Source organism: Ornithorhynchus anatinus, chromosome 5, assembly GCF_004115215.2.
Source record: "Ornithorhynchus anatinus isolate Pmale09 chromosome 5, mOrnAna1.pri.v4, whole genome shotgun sequence".
NCBI classification, from domain to species: Eukaryota; Metazoa; Chordata; class Mammalia; order Monotremata; family Ornithorhynchidae; genus Ornithorhynchus; species Ornithorhynchus anatinus.
The window spans coordinates 4759109-4774484 of NC_041732.1; positions in this window are offsets into that span (position 1 = coordinate 4759109).

A 15376-nucleotide genomic window follows, 5' to 3' on the forward strand; every position below is an offset into this window, starting at 1 on the left:
GTCACTTCACTTCTCTGTGCCCCAGCTCCCTCATCTGTAAAATGGGGATTAAGACTGCGAGCCCCACGTGGGAGATGGACCTGTGTCCAACCTGATTAATTTCAAAGAAAGTGGTCTTTGAAAGACCAAATGACTCGACTCAGATTAGCATGTTTTGGACACATAATCAGGAAGACTAATTCTCTGGAGAAGACACTAGTGCTAGGAAAAGTCCAGGGAAAACATAGAAGAGGCAGACGGGCAGCTAGATGGACAGAGACCATAACAGCGATAACGGAAGAACCGTTAGAGCATGGCTCAGGGGAAAGAGCCCGGGTTTGGGAGTCAGAGGTCACAGGTTCGAATCCCTGCTCGGCCACTTGTCAGCTGTGTGACCGTGGACAAGTCACTTAGCTTCTCTGTGCCTCAGTTACCTCATCTGTAAAATGGGGATTAACTGTGAGCCTCACGTGGGACAACCTGATTACCCTGTATCCACCCCAGCGCTTAGAACGGTGTTCGGCACATAGTAAGCGCTTAACAAATACCGACATTATTATTATTATTACAGATTATGGCAGAAGGCAGGACAGGACTTTCTGGAGAAAGTATATCCATAGAGTCGCTATGAATCGGAATCGACTCGGCGGCGCTTCCCAGTGCTTAGGAAAGTACCTGACACATAGTAAGCATTAGGACATTTGATATTCGCTCCACCCTCAACCCCACAGCACTTAGGTACAGATCTTTAAATTACACATTATAAATGACTTAGTTATTTATATTAACGTCTGTCTCCCCCTGTAGACAGAAAGCTCATTATGGGTAGGGACTGGGTCTGGGAATTCTGCTGTAGTGTACTTTCTCAAGTGTTCACTACCGCACTCTGCGGAGCGAGAGCTTGGTAAATGCAACTGACTGATTGATAAGTGCTGAACAAATACCATAATAATCATCTTCTTCATAATAGGAAGGTAGCTAAGGGTCCAGTTGGAATTTTCTTTTTCAAACTGGGGTCAGGTGCGGGAGGCAACTTAAACACTCTCACGAAGCTGAAAGATGCCCGATCCAATGACATTTATTTATTTATTTATTTATTTATTTATTTATTTATTTATTTATTTATTTATTTGTCTGTCTGTCTATCTATCTATCTATCTATTTAAAAAGTGGCATTTGTTAAGCACTTCCTACGTACTAAGCGCTGGGATAGATAAAAGCTAATTAGGTGGGATGCAGTCCATGTCCCACATGGGACTCAAAGTCTTAATCCCCATTTTACACATGATAATAATAATAATAATGATAACGTTGGTATTTGTTAAGCACTTACTATGTGCAGAGCACTGTTCGAAGCGCTGGGATAGATACAGGGTAATCAGGTTGTCCCACGTGGGGCTCACAGTTAATCCCCATTCTACAGATGAGGGAACTGAGGCACAGAGAAGTTAAGTGACTTGCCCACAGTCACACAGCTAAGTGGCAGAGCCGGGATTCGAACCCATGACCCCTGACTCCCAAGCTCAGGCTCTTTCCACTGAGCCATGATGTGACTGAGGCACCGAAAAGTGAAGTGCCTTCCGAGGTTACACAGCAGATAGGTGGCGGAGTGGGATTAGAACCCAGCTCCTTCTAACTCCCGGGCCTGGGCTGTATTCACTAGGCCATGCTGCTTCTATTTATCTCTTTTGGTTGTGTTCTTATTCTTTTTGAATGTTCTGTTCCTCTCCCACTTGCGTAACTCTTGGTTCCCTCAGCTCCTCCAGGGCAGAGCTTCCTGGATCACTTGGGGATCCGGTTCATATCGGGGTGGATCAGTAGGTGGTAACTATGGCTCGAGAAGCAGAGAGGCCTAGTGGATAGAGCCCGGGCCTGGGAGTCAGAAGGCCCCGTGTCCGAATCCTGGCTCCACCACTTGTCCGCTGTGTGACCTTGGGCAAGCCGCTTCCTTCACTTCTCTGGGCTTCAGTTCCCTCATCTGGAAAATGAGGGTTAAGATTACGAGCCCCATATGAGACCTGACTGGGTCCAAATTGATTATTTTGTATCTACCTGGGACTTAGAACAGTGTCTGGCACATAGTAAGCGTTTAACAAGTTCACTAAACCTTCCCCCCACAAAAACCCTGTCCTGAGACAGCTATTTGCTCAGCTATAAAGTGCCTTGATATGAGCCAGTCAAACGTGGAATACGTTGCTGGTCCAGTGGTTCCCTGAAATAACAATAATAATGATGGTACTTGTTAAGCGCTTACTATTTACCAAGCACTGTGGTAGATACTAGTTAATCAGGTTGGACACTGTCCCTGTCCCACATAATAATAATAATAATGATGGCATTTGTTAAGCGCTTACTACATGCAGAGCACTGTTCTAAGCGCTGGGGAGGATACAAGGTGATCAGGTTGTCCCACGTGAGGCTCACAGTCTTAAAATCCCCATTTTACGGGGGGGGGGGGGGGTAACTGAGGCACAGAGAAGTCACACAGCTGACAAGTGGCGGAGCCGGGATTTGAGCCCATGACCTCTGACTCCCAAGCCCATGCTCTTTCCAGTGAGCCACGCTGCTTCTGAGACTCACACTCTTAATCCCCGTTTTACAGATGAGGGAACTGAGGACCAGAGGAGTAAAGTGATTTGCCCAAGGTCACATGGCAGACACACACAGGAATCGGGATTTGAACCCAGGTCTTTCTGACTCCCAGGCCCGTGCTCCATCCACTAAACCATGCTGTCCCCGTATGTAGGTGGACCCTACTGGGAAGCTCAGAGGGGGGATTAAAAGTTTCCAGCCACAGTGTGGGACACTTTCTCCAAATCCAGTACGGAGCCTCCATCCCGCCCGCTTCGGGAGTCCAACAAAGCCAAGGAAATGATGTTTTCAAGCTCCCGGCTCTCTTCCCGGTAGCTCCCTCCCGAGGGATTGTTCAGTCCAGGAGAAACGTCCCACGTGAGGCCTGATGCTGCCCGTGAGCCGGGAACTCAAGGAAATTCCCAGAATTTCCTAATTTCCCAAGGAGTCCAAGTAAATCCCGGCTGGGGAGAGAGCGCCCCCCTGCGGGCTCAGCTTCCAGGCCTCGGAATCGCCCTCTTCCTGGGAAAATGGGATTCAGTCGTATTTATTGAGCGCTTACTGTGTGCAGAACACTGTATTAAGCGCTTGAGAAAGTAAAAAGAGACAATCCCTGCCCACATCGAGCTCACAGTCTAGAGGGTACTTAGTGAGCGCTTACCATGCGCTAAACACTTGGGAGAGGGCACTCTAACAATCTAGCAGACACCTTCCGTACCCACAACGAACTGACGGTCTAGAGGGGGAGACAGACATCGATATAAATCAATAAATGACAGATATGGACTTAAGTGCTGTGGGCCTGGGAGGGAGGATGAATATTGGGAGCAAGTCAGGGTGATGCAGAAGGGAGTGGGAGAAGAGGAAAGGAGGGTGCAGTCAGGGAAGGCCTCTTGGAGGAGATGGGCCTTTGATAAGGTTTTGAAGGTGGGGAGAGTCATCGTCTGTTGGATATGAGGAGGGAGGGCGATCCAGGCCAGAGGCAGGATGTGGGCGAGAGGTCGGCGGTGAGATAGATGAGATAGAGGGACAGTGAGCGAGACGGCATTAGAGGAGAGAAGTGTGCAAGCTGGGTTGTAGTAGGAGAGTAGTGAGGTGAGGTAGAAGGGGGCAAGCTGACTGAGCGCTTTAAAGCCAACGGTGAGGAGTTTCTGTTTGTCGAGGAGATGGATGGGCAACCACTGGAGGTTCTTGAGGAGCGGGGAAACACGACCTGAACTTTTCATAGAAAAATGATGTGGGCGGCAGAGTGAGGTATGGACTGGAGCGGGTAGAGACAGGAGGCAGGGAGGCCAGCAAGGAGGCTGTCACAGTCATCGAGGCGGACTGGGATAAATGATTGGATTAACACGGTAACAGTTTGGATGGAGAGGAAAGGGTGGGTTTTAGAGACGTTGGGAAGGAGGGACTGACAGGATTCCCTGATGGCATCAATATGTGGGTTGAATGAGAGGAGTCAAGGATAATGCCAAGGTTACAGGCTTATAAGAAAGGAAGGATGGTGGTGTCAGCTACAGTGATGGGAAAGTCAAGGGAAGGGCAGACTGGGATGGGAAAACGAGAAATTCTGTTTTAGACATATTTAGTTTGAGGCGACGGCAGAACATTCAAGTAGAGCTCATTTGTATATATTTTTATTACCCCATTTATTTTGTTAATGAGACGTCCAGCCCCTTGATTCTACTTATGGCTATTGTTTTAATGAGATGTCCATCCCCTTGATTCTATTTATTGCTATTGTTTTTGTCCGTCCGTCTCTCCCGATTGGACCGTAAGCCCGTCAATGGGCAGGGATTGTCTCCATCTGTTGCCGAATTGTACATTCCAAGCGCTTAGTACGGTGCTCTGCACATAGTAAGCGCTCAATAAATACTATTGAATGAATAGAGATGTCTTAAAAGCAGGAGGAAAGGTGAGACTGCGGAGAGGGACAGAGATCAGGGCTGGAGATGTAGATTTGGGAGTCATCTTGGTAGAGGTGGTAGTTGAAGCCGTGGCAGTTGAATGAGTTTTGCAAGGGAGTGGGTGTAGAGGGAGAGAGAAGCAGTGTGGTCTAATGGCTTGGGGGTCAGAAGGATCTGGGTTCTAATCCCGACTCTGCCACTAGTCTGCTGTGTGACCTCGGGCAAGTCACTTCACTTCTCTTTGCCTCAGTCACCTCATCTGTAAAATAGGGATAAAGATTGTGAACCCCACGTGGGACACGGACTGTGTCCAACCTGAATACCTTGTATCTATCCCAGCACTTAGAACAGTGTCTGGGCATATAGTAAGTGCTTAACGAATATCATAAAAAAAAAAGAATTGAAGGGAACCCAGAATTGAACGTTGAGAGACTTCCACAGTTAGGAATGGGAGGCAGAGGAGGAGCCCGGGAAAGAGAATGAGAATGAGCAGGTAGAGAGTTAGGGAGAGAACCTAACAGAGAGGGCAGAGTCAGTGGAACTGAGGGTGGGTATCGTTTCCAGGAGAAGGAGTGGTCGATGGTGTTGAAGGAAGCTGAGAGGTCGAGGAGAATCAGGGAGGAGTAGAAACCGTCGGTTTTGGCAAGAAGAAGATCACCGATGACCTTTGAGAGGGCGGTTTCTATGGAGTGAGGGGGACGGAAGCCAGACTGGAAGATGTCAAGGAGATAATTGGAGGAGCGGAATTTAAGAGAGTGGATGTAGACATCTCGTTCAAGGAGTTTGGAGAGGAATGTCAGGAGGGAGATGGGGCTTTAACTGGGGGGAGCTGTGCGATCAAGCGAAGGTTTTTTTTAGGATGGGGAGACACGGGCATGTCTGAAAGCAGTGGGGAAGAAGCCGTTGGAGAGTGAACAGTTGAAGAAGGCAGTCGGCGGGGGAGAAGGGATGGGGTCCTATGCACAGGTGGAGGGGGTGGATTGTGAGAGAAGGCAGGAGATCTCCTCTAGAGATACTGCTGGGAAACATGGGAGAGTCGAAGAAGGGGCAGCATGAGGGAGGGACTGGGGAGGGCCAGGGGAGATTTTTGGAAGATCACACCTTGATGGTTTCAATTTTCTCAATAAAGTAAGTGGCCAGGTCATTAGGGGCAAGGGATGGGGGAGACAGGGGGACAGGGGGTTCGAGGAGAAAGTTAAATACCTGGAACAACGGACGAGGGCGGTTTTTATTGGGAGGGTGGGTGGGTGCCCCTCTGAGATGGCCGTCGTGTGGGCTCTGCGAAAACTGGGCCCTGGCCTCGCCCTGGGACAACAGAGTGGGACAGAGACTCAATCCCAATCGGGCCAATGTGTCTGCAGCAGTGAGGAGAGGGAGAACCTGGGAGATCTCTCTGCGGTAGTGGGGGGAGGAGAATCTGGGAGATCTCTCGGCAGGGGGAAAGGCCCCAGTTTAGAATCTGGGTGATTTCTCTGTGGGAGCTGGATTTTGGAAGGGTGGGGGGGGGGCGGAGTGGATTTGGCTTCTGAGGGAAAACGCGAGGTGAAGAATTGGGGCCTCAGCCTCCAGCATCTCCCTGTGGGGTCCGCTTTAGTCATTCACCGCCAACCCCCGCCCCAAATCCACTTTCTCTGACTTTTGCACAAAATCCTTCCACTGGCTGTGAGCCCAGGACGAGGAGGGACCGGAAAACTCTGCCTTCCAGCCAGCCCCTGCTTTTCCCATCCAGCACCTCCGTCGACAGGTGCGAGCTCAGCTCTGGTCCTAATTAATCAGTCCATGGTATCTACTGAGTGCTCACTGGGGGCGGCACACTGGATTAAACACTTCTACATCTCCAGCCCTGATCTCTCTCCCTCTCTGCAGTCTCGCCTTTCCTTCTGCCTTCAGGACATCTCTACTTGGTTGTCCCGCTGACATCTCAAACTTAATGTGTCCAAAACAGAACTCCTCATCTTTCCAACCAAACCCTGTCCTCCCCGGATTTTTTTTTTTTTTGTCTTCTGTTACGCTGCACTCCTCTAATGTCAACCTACTCATTGTACTTTGATCTCATCTATCTCACCGCCGGCCTCTCGCCCACGTCCTGCCTCTGACCCGGAACATTCTTCCTCTTCATATCCAACAGACGATGACTCTCCCCACCTTCAAAACCTTATTGAAGGCCCACCTCCTCCAAGAGGCCTTCCCTGACTAAGCCCTCGTTTCCTCATCTCCCACTCCCTTCTGCATCACCCTTGCATTTAGATTTGCTCCCTCTATTCACCCCTCCCTCAGCCCCACAGCACTTACGTACACCTGTATAATTTATCTATTTCTTCTAATGTCTGTCTCACCCTCTAGACAATAAGTTCATCGTGGGCAGGAACTCTGTTTTATTGTTCAGGGTACTCTCCCAGGCACTTATTTTGGTGTTCTGTGCACAGTAAGTAATAATAATAATGTTGGTATTTGCTAAGCGCTTATTATGTGCAGAGCACTGTTCCAAGCGCTGGGGTAGATACAAGGTGATCAGGTTGTCCCACGTGGGGCCTCACAGTTTTAATCCCTATTTTACAGATGAGGTAACTGAGGACCAGAGAAGTTAAGTGACTTGCCCACAGTCACATAGCTGACAAGTGGCGGAGCCGGAATTCGAACCCGTGACCTCTGACTCTCAAGCCAGGGCTCTTTCCACTGAGCCGCGCTGCTTCTCTAAGCAGTAAGTGCTTAGAGAAGCACTTCAGTAAGTGCTCAGTAAATGCATGAATCAATACTACAGTGTCTGGCACACAGAACAGCGTGGCTCAGTAGAAAGAGCCCGGGTTTGGGAGTCAGAGGCCGTGGGTTCGAATCCCGGCTCTTCCACTTGTCAGCTGGGGGACTGGGGGCAAGTCACTTCACTTCTCGGTGCCTCAGTGACCTCACATGGACAAGGGGGATTAACTGTGAGCCTCACGTGGGACAACCTGATCACCCTGTGTGTCCCCCAGTGCTTAGAACAGTGCTCTGGACGTAGTAAGCGCTTCACAAATACCAACCTTATGATTATTTATTATTATTATAGTAAGCACTTCAAAATACCGTAAGAAAAAAAAAAGAGCACGGGTCTAAGAGTCAGAAGCCCCGCTGCTTAGGCTAATAATAATGTTGGTATTTGTTAAGCACTTACTATGTGCCGAGCACTGTTCTAAGCGCTGGGGGAGATACAGGGTCATCACCCTACTTAAAACTCACCTCCTCCAAGAGGCCTTCCCAGACTGAGCTCCCCTTCTCCCTCTACTCCCTCTACCGCCTCCCCTTCACCTCTCCGCAGCTTAACCCTCTTTTCCCCCCATCTCCCTCTGCTCCTCCCTCTCTCCCTTCCCTCAGCACTGTACTCGTCTGCTCGACTGTAATATCTTTACATTACCCTATTTATTTTGTTAATGAGATGTACATCGCCTCGATTCTATTTAGTTGCCATTGTTTTTACGAGACGTTCTTCCCCTCGACTCTATTTATCGCCATCGTTCTCGTCTGTCCGTCTCCCCCGATTAGACCGTAAGCCCGTCAAACGGCAGGGACTGTCTCTATCTGTTGCCAACTTGTTCATCCCAAGCGCTTAGTACAGTGCTCTGCACTTAGTAAGCGCTCAATAAATACTATTGAATGAAGGAATGAATGAAAGATTGTCTCACATGGGGCTCCCAGTCTTCATCCCCATTTGACAGAGGAGGGAACTGAGGCACAGAGAGGTGAAGTGACTGCTCAGAGTCACATGACCATCCTCTCCCCGGCCTGGCGGAGGTTGGGGGGGGGGCGGGGGTCCGGAGGAGGGGAAGGGGTAGAACCGGGGCTCGGTTGAGGACCGAGGACAAGCCTCGCCCCCTCCCCTTCCCCCGGCCCCGCCGTCAGCACCAGGGACAGGACCTGGTGACCGCCTTGGCTTTACCGCCACCGCTGGTATTCGTTAAATAATAATAATGTTGGTATTTGTTAAGCGCTTATTCTGTGCCATACCCTGCAATAATAATAATAATGTTGGTACTTGTTAAGCGCTTACTTTGTTCTAAGCGCTGGGGCGGATACAGGGTCATCAGGTTGTCCCACGTGGGGCTCACCGTCTTAGTCCCCATTTTCCAGATGAGGAAACCGAGGCCCCGAGAAGTTAAGTGACTTGCCCCAAGTCACACAGCTGACAAAGCGGCAGAGCCGGAATTAGAACCCACGACTTCGGACTCCCAAGCCCGGGCTTTTTCCACTGTGCCACATAATGTTGGTACTTGCTAAGCGCTTACTATGTGCAGAGCACTGTTCTAAGCGCTGGGGCAGATACAGGGTAATGAGGTTGTCCCACGTGGGGCTCCCAGTCTTCATCCCCATTTTCCAGGTGAGGAAACTGAGGACCAGAGAAGTGAAGTGACTCGCCCCCAGTCACCCGGCTGACAAACGGCAGAGCCGGGATTCGAACCCGTGACCTCTGACTCCCAAGCCCCGGTTCTTTCCACTGAGCCAGGCTGCTTCTCTATGCAGCTGTTAAGCCCTTACTATGAGCAAAGCACTGCTCTAACTGCTGGGGAGGATACAAGGAGTTGAGGTTGTCCCACAGTCTCAGTGGCCGTTTTACAGGTAACTGAGGCCCAGAGAAGGGAAGTGACTTGCCCACAATCACCCAGCTGACAAGCGGCAGAGCCTGGATTCGAACCCGTGACCTCTGACTCCCAAGCCCGGGCTCCTTCCACTGAGCCACGCTGCTAGGAAGGGGCACGGTGATTAAGTGCTTTCAAGTCAATGGTGAGGAGTTTTTGTTTGATGCGGAGGTGGATGGGCCACCACTGGAGTCTTTTGAGGAGTGGGGTGACATGTCCCGAACGTTTTTGTAGAAAAGTGATCCGGGCAGCAGAGTGAAGCCTGGACTGGAGTGGGGAGAGACAGGAGGCAGGGAGGTCAGCAAGGAGGCTGATGCAGTGATGCGGTAATGATGCCACACTAAGTGCTTGGGAGCGTACAACGCAACAGCGTTGGTAGACACATTCCCTGCCCACTGTGAGCTTACAGTCTAGAGAGGGAGATAGGCAGTAATTTAAATAAATAATATATGATAACTTTAAAGATATGGACATAAGTGCTGAGGGACTGAGGGTGGGGTGAATATCAAATGCCCCAAGGTCACAGATCCAAGTGCCCAGATGATTCAGAAGGGAGAGGGAGCCGGGAAGAAGAGGGCTTAATTGGGAAATGCCTCTAGGAAGCGCTTAAAATATTATTATTATTATCATTAATAATAACAGCAGTAAGAAACTTCATCACCAGGTGGCTCAGAGTAGGGACTGGGGCTCAAAATGAGGTCTTCTGAGTTCTCCTGATTACCAGAGCGCTTCAAATAATAATACTATTAACAATAATAATAGCAGTAATAATAACAATAGAAAATCCTCACCACTAGATGCTGCAAAATAAGGACTGGGGCCAGAAGCCGTGTTTCCTGAGATTTCCCTTGGCCAGGACACTTAACAAAAACCATAATAATCATGATTATTGTTATTATTAAATCTTCACCACTAGATGGTGGAAAGTAAGGACCGGGGCTAGAACTCAGATCTCCTGACGTCTCCTATTGACCGAGTGCTTGACAAATACCATAAAAATCATTATTATTATTATCATATCTTCACCACTAAATGGCAGAGATTAGGGACTGGGGCCAGAACCCTGCTCGTGCTTTTTCCACTGGCCCAGACAGCAAAGCTAACACCCATCCCCTTCCTCCTCCTCCTCCTCATCAAAGGCAGCACCCATTTAACCATCACAGGGCAGAGAACTTACTTTGTTTCCCGGCGGGGGGAAGAGAGGGGAGAGGGAGAAGGAGAGACAATCAATAGCAGTACAGAAAAGCCATGGGGTCTATTGGAAAGAGCCCAGGCTTGGGCGTCAGGAATCCTGAGTTCTGATCCCACCTCCACCCCATGATAATAATATTTATTAAGTGCTTACTATGTGTCAAGCACTGCTCTAAACACTGAGGTAGATATAAGCTAACTAGGTTGGTCACAGTCCCTGACCCACATGGGGCTCACAGTCTTCATCCCCATTTTGCAGAAGAGGGAACGGAGGCCTAGAGAAGTTAAAGCGACGTTGCACAGCACACAAGTGGCAGAGGAGGGATTAGAACCCAGGGTCGTCTGACTCCTGGGCCATGCTTGCCAACTGTGTGACCTCGGGCAAGTCACTTCATTTGGAACTCACAGTCTACGTAGAGTAGATATTTATTATATTTATTTACGTTTTTATGGTGTTTATTTTGCACTTTTTATGTGCTAGGCCCTGTATTTAGCACTGGGGCAGATGCCAGATAAATAGATTGGACACAGGCCATGGCCCACGTGGAGCTCACGGTCTAAATAGTTGGGAGACTCGCCTTATGCCGTCGAGTCATCTCCGACCCATAGCGGCACCACGGCACCACCATCTCTTCCAGAACGCCCCACCTCCGTTTGCAATCTTTCTGGTAGTGGATCCATAGAGAATAGGAATTTATTTATTATTTTTTATAGTATTTGTTTTGTGTTAACTGTGTGCCAGACCTCGTACTTAGTAATGGGGCAGATGCAAGGTAATCAGATTGGACAGAGTCCATGTCCCATATGGAGTTCACAGTCTAAATAGTTGGGAGAACAGGAATTTATTTCCTATAATTATTTCTACGGTATTTGTTTTGTGCGTACTAGGTGGACGATGGAGGCGACATTAGAACCCAGGGCCTCTAACTCCAAGTTTCACTTGGGCCATCTGCTCCTCTGTGTGCAAAATCTGAATGAAAACAAGCCCTAGAACAGAGGAGCCGAAGGGATTCAGGAGGTCCAGGGGAATGCGGGACCCCAAATTATGGTACTTGTTAAGCACTTACTATGTGTCAAGGACTGTTCTAAGCGCTGAGGTCGATACAAATTCATAATAATCATCATGATGGTATTTGTTAAGCGCTTACCAGGCACTGTTCTAAGCGCTGGGCTAGATCCAAGGTATTCAGGTTGTCCCACGTGGGGCCCTCAGTCTTCATCCCCATTTTACAGATGAGGTCACCGAGGCTCAGAGAAGCTAAGTGACTTGCCCAAAGTCACACAGCTGACAAGTGGCGGAGCTGGGATTAGAACCCAAGTTAAGTACCCGTTGGCAGATCCAAGGGGATACAGATGGTCCAGTGCTGTCTGCCATAGGTGAAGGCTGAAGAACAGAGATAAAAACCAAAGCCAGCATTCCAGTGAGTAGACAGTGAGGCTTTGTGGGTAGAGCCCGGTCCCGGGAGTCAGAAGGACCTGGGTTCTAATCCCGACTCTGCCCCATGTCCACTGTGTGACCTTGGGCAAATCATTTCACTTCTCTCGGCCTCAGTTCCCCCTTCTGTAAAGTGGGGATTAAGAGTGTGAGCCCCCTGTGGGACAGGGACTGTGTCCATCTTGATTAATGATAACAACGTCGGTATTTGTTAAGCGCTTACTATGCGCAGAGCACATGAGGCTCACAGTTAATTCCCATTTTACAGATGAGGGAACTGAGGCACAGAGAAGTTAAGTGACTTGCCCACAGTCACACAGCTGACAAGTGGCAGAGGCGAGATTCGAACCCATGACTTGTAACTACCACAGTGCTTTGCACACAGTACGCCCTTAACGAGTACCATAATTATTATTGGACAACACCTCAGCAGATAGACGCATGAAAGCCCCCGAGAATGGAGATCAGTGATGGACAGCCAAAGCACCAATTTCCTAAATCTTTAAAAAAGAAACTCCTAGGTATGACTAGCTTTGCTAATATGTTTGAATAATAATTAATAGCAAGAATTGGGCTATTTATTAAGTGCTTACTACGTACCAAGCGCTGTACTTAGCGCTGGGGTGGATACAAGCAAATCGGGTTGGATGCGGTCCTTGTCCCACGTGGGGCTCACAGTCTCCATCCCCATTTTTCAGATGAGGTCACTGAGGCACAGAGAAGTGAAGCGACTTGCCCGAGGCCACGCAGCAGGTAAGTGATGAAGGACGGCATGATCGGGAAGGGGTGCGTAAGTGCTCAATAAATACCACTGACTGATGGACTGAAGGGGTGACCTTTTAGGTGGGTCGGAAACAGAAGGACCCTTAAGTCCAAAACGGTATTCTTGGAGTAGAGCGGGATTCAGGGGTCCTAGACGGGAGCGGAGGAGAAGGAGGATAGGATAGGGGCTGGAGTCTTCGGGGAAGAGGAAGGGACTGAAATGATTGGGGGAGAGATAAAGGGGTCAGAGTTTTGCGGGGGAAGCGGATATAAAGATCAGAGGTTTGAGGGGAGGGAGATCAGGAGCCGGGAGTACTGGAGTTCGGTGGCCGGGACAGGAATATCTGGGAAGAGCTGGATTTTTTCCTCTCCAAATTCTCCCCCGGACCCCCATCCCGGGAAGCCCGGGGCCAGACCATCTCCCCGAGGACGGGGGTCCCCGGGAGGTCTCGGTGCCAGGCTGCTCCTGTCTCTTGCGGGACCCCCGGAGAAACCCTGGGTCCCTCCCGGAGAGAGACCCCCGGACCCAGACCTGCACACGCGGAGTAAGGGGGGCGCTGGTTGGTGGGCGGGTGTCCGTGCGGATGTGTGTGTGTGTGTGTGTGTGTGAAGTAGGGAATGTATCTGCTAATTCCCTTATATTGTACTCTCCTAAGCGCTTAGTACAGTGCTCTTTCATTCGTTCATTCAATCGTGTTTGTTGAGCGCTTACTGTGTGCAGGGCACTGTACTAAGCGCTTGGAAAGTACAATTCAGCAACAGAGAGACGATCCCTGCCCACAACGGGCTCACAGTCTAGAAGGGGGGAGACAGACATCAAAACAAGTAAACAGGCATCAATAGCAACAATAGAAATAAATGGAATTAGAGATACATATATATGTATATATATATATATATATATGTATATACACATCAGAACAAATAAAACAGGCATTAGTATAAATAGAGTAAGCATAAAAGAAGCAGCATGATGTAGTGAGAAACAGTATGGCGTGGTGGACAGAGCACGGCCCTCGGAGTCAGAAGGTCATGGATTCTAATCTCTGCTCTGCCCCTTGTCTGCTGTGTGACCTTGGGCAAGTCACTTCGCTTCTCTGGGCCTCAGTGACCTCATCTGTAAAACAGGGATTGAGACGGTGAGCCCTATGTAGGAAGGGGACTGTGTCCAACCCATTTGCTTGTATCCACCCCAGCGCTTAGTGCAAGGTCTGGCACCTAGTAAGCGCTTAACAAATACCACAATTAGTATTATTATCGATTGATCGATTGTGTTAAGCGGCGGCAGTACCAGGCGCAGCCACACGGTGTCGCCCCCTCCCCGGCCCTCGGTTGCGAAGAGCGGGCGGAGTCAATCATAGTCAATCGTATTTATTATTATCATTATTATTAGTAATACCGGACAATAAACCATTATTAATAAATAATAGATAGGAATAATAATAGCATCTGTTAAGGGCTTACTCTATGCCAGGCACTGTACTCAGCGCTGGGCAGGATACGAGCAAATCGGGTTGGACACAGTCCCCGTCCCATGGGGGACTCACATTCTCCACCCCCACTTTACAGATGAGGGAACTGAGATACAGAGAAGTCAAGTGACTTGCCCAAGGTCACACAGCTGACAAGTGGCAGAGCCAGAATTAGATCCCATGACCTTCTGACTCACAGTCCGGTGCTCCATCCACTAGGCCACGCTACTTCTCTATTGAGAGCTCCATTGAGCGCTTCCTGTGTGCAGAGCACTGTACTAAGCTCTTGGGAGAGGACGATATAACAGTAAACAAATCCCCTGCCCGCAACGAGTTTAGAGTCTAGAGGTGGAGGAGGAGAGAGGTCCTGGAGGAAGGAGGCCGGTGGGTCGGGTGGGTGGAGGGATGGAGGGAGGGATGGCTGGACACCATTCTCACTGGTTGGTTCATCGGGATTCACTTCCCCCAGACGCTTGTGAACAGCCCCCGGCATCGGATGACCTTTCCGCCTGGCATTCCCCGTCTTGCCCCACCCCATCCCCCCCCCCCGACCCTATCAAAGGCACCTTTGTCCGTCCTCCACCCCCTCCCCTTCGAGACTGAACCCGATATCTGGGCTCCATCCAGGCCCGGAGATGCAGCTAATTCTGGGGCGAGGCACTGGGTCACAGCCTCGCTGTGGGGCCTTGGGCTTCCAGCCCCTGCTTCTTCCCCAGGACCCGGGAGTTCTGTCCCCACCCCGACCCGGCCTCCATCACCTCCTGGCATCTAGTCATTTTACTCCACCCGGGCCCCAGTTGTCCCCTCAATCAACCGATCAGTCGACTGTATTTCTTGAGCGCTTCCTGGGTGCCGAGCGCTGGACTGAGCGCTTGGACGATACAATAAACAGACACACTCCCTGCCCGCAACGGGTTTACAGTCTAGAGGCGGGGGGGACGGACATTAATAGGAATAAATCGAGCCGGGATTCAGATCTTCCGTTTCCCCGATCCTCTCGTCCTCTCCCCCCCGTCCCACCCGCCCCTCTATCTTCAGCCTAAAACGGAGAACCCCTCCTCTGCCCCTCTCGGCCTCGGCCTCTGACTCACGAGCCCCATCCTGACTCACCGTTTCCTCTGGAGCCCCCAGCCCCTAAGGCGAGGCCGGGGGGTGACTCATGGGTGGGGGGAGACACTAGGCCTGAGTCAGCTCCAACCCCCGTCCCCCAATCATTTCCTGGCCCCTCCCAGCAAGGGGTTCCCTTGGTCGGGTGGGCCCCAGCCTCACTGCCCCTCAGTTCCCTCTGGGTTGGGTTCCCGGCCCGCCCAGAGCCCTAGGACCCCCGGGAGGCTGAAGGTGCAAGGCCCGAGTTAGGCCTCGCTCACCTTTCCGTAGGAGCGGCTGCCGGGGGGGACGTGGGGGGCGCCCGGAGAACCGTTCTCCCTGACCCGGTGGCAGTCGCTGCTACTC